Genomic DNA, 2173 nt, shown 5'->3' on the forward strand with positions numbered 1-2173 from the left:
ACCCATTCTTTCAACATGTCCTGCCCATCGTAGGCGTGGATAAATGTTATGTCCAATCTTATTATAATGTTACCCTACACCTAATATCATCGTGTACTAATATCATTCAGAGATGTCGCTAAGATCAGCCTTAGAAATAATTATAATCCTGAATGGATTATAAATTCCCGATAGATGGCACTGCTCAATTGCTACTTCAGATTAATAAAAAAATAATCTTTTAAGTCAATTTGTTTGAATGTAATTATCTATAAATTCAATTAGCTTCAGTTAAGCTTTAATTTTTAAATTTAATGTATCTCGTTAGTTGTACGCTGATGTATATCTACATAATATAGTATTTATAAATAAAAATAACAAAAATATTTATTTTTTTAAGATTATCTTTATTATTACTCGAAATACAGGAAAAATGATTCATTTCATTAAAATAAATTTTAAAAAGAGACAAAAAAAAGGCACAGGATACGCTACGTGGATGGAGATGCTGGGATTTGAACCCAGGACTTTCAGCATGCGAAGCAGACACTCTACCACTGAGTTACATCCCCGGGTATCTAACAGGTTGAAATTGTTGAATAGTATCAGTAGAATAATATATTCTTTTACTTAATATAATATTCAATCCTTCGGTTCTATCTACCCCTTTCAATACATAATAATTAATAATATGATGACCTCGACTTATGTATTTTTGAATATTCATTGTAATAAATATACCTACAATAATTTCTGTTTTTGACTTATATTTTATCTTCAAAATTATTTTCAAAATATTGAAGATAAATTATATTTAAACATAATAAATTTTAAATATAATGTGTCTTGAAAGTTTATTTATTAAATTTAATTTAAAAATAATATTTGGTTGAAAATATTGATTTTAGTCATTAAAATAAAAATCATGCGCCTGGATTTTAACTATACTTATAAAATGTAACCTAATGTTAATTAATGCTGCTACCTCTAGTATACATTATAATATTAATATTAGTAGATTGTTAGACTTTAAGTAACTTAGAGTAGACGGATTAGTTAAACGTTCTATTACAAAAAATCGGCCAAGAGCGAATCGCACTCTTGTGGAAGGTTCCGTAAAATCATAAAATATTTAACATTAATATTTTTAAATAATACCGGTTTCTTTAATAGAGACCCCCTTTTATTTTAGACATTTTAATTTTTGTACTATACATTTCGTAAAAAAAAGTCTCTATCTATTACGGCTAAAGAGATAGAAGCGCGTAGCAGACGGGCAGTAGAGACGTAGTAATACGGTTCCGTTCTTACTTCTTGAGTACGGAATCCTAAAATTGAACTTAAAATCTGTAAAAATTACTTTAAACCAAGCTGTAAAATTACTGGTACTGGTGCCATAAACCATCGTAATGAAAAATAACAAAATTAAATGTATTTATAAGATCTGTGGGAATCCTTGTCGCATCCTTCCCATTATGTCTTAAATCAATCACATGCAAATGATATCGATAATCATAAATTTACATTATTATTCATATGAGAAAATACCGCATATACCTCCGGGGTAGAAATGCCACTGTAATGGATCTCAGGTAGAACTAGACCTTTAGGATGAGTTATTACGTTTTTACAAAAATGACTGTTTTGGTATCTGTTTACGTATTTGTCCATACATTTCCAATCAGCGCCCCTAGCGGATTTTATCAGAACGAAGTGGAAATATATGGGAAATACGTACAAACGGTAATACGACCAAGAATGAACAGTCATTTTTGTTAAAACGTAAAAACTCATACTAAGGGTACTGTCTGGGGTTGAATGTCCATGGGTGTCAGTTGCCACTTACAACCAGGTATATTTCGGGCTGTTTTGTTTCTTTTAAATTTTAGGTGTAACGATACTTATTAGTTAACATTTTTTAAAGTATAAAAAAATAAAGTTCATTAAAAAAAGTTTAATTATAATTAGTAATTCGTTTTTTTTTTTAAGCTTGAATGTAATGAGTAGGACAGAACAGTGAATAAAATAATTACAAAAAAATATTAGTTATTTTAAATTTTTATCTAAAATCTAAAATAATTTTAAAATAAATTATTATATTCACACGACGTCTACAAAAACTAAACCTCTCGTGTTATTAAAGGGTTGAATAGTAGAATGCATTTTGGCGAATGCCAAATCCGTCTGGATGATT

At 28.5% G+C, this 2173-nt stretch overlaps 1 non-coding gene across 1 annotated transcript; it reads right to left on the bottom strand.

Moving 5' to 3' along the window:
- Window positions 1–479: 479 nt before the first annotated feature.
- Window positions 480–551, bottom strand: TRNAA-CGC (transfer RNA alanine (anticodon CGC)). The gene has a single exon. It is a non-coding gene; the product is annotated as a tRNA-Ala (tRNA).
- Between the last annotated feature and the right edge of the window lie 1622 nt (window positions 552–2173).

This window comes from Epargyreus clarus, unplaced genomic scaffold, assembly GCF_041222505.1.
Source record: "Epargyreus clarus isolate Ecla_fem2 unplaced genomic scaffold, WU_Ecla_fem_2.2 ptg000023l, whole genome shotgun sequence".
NCBI classification, from domain to species: domain Eukaryota; kingdom Metazoa; phylum Arthropoda; class Insecta; order Lepidoptera; family Hesperiidae; genus Epargyreus; species Epargyreus clarus.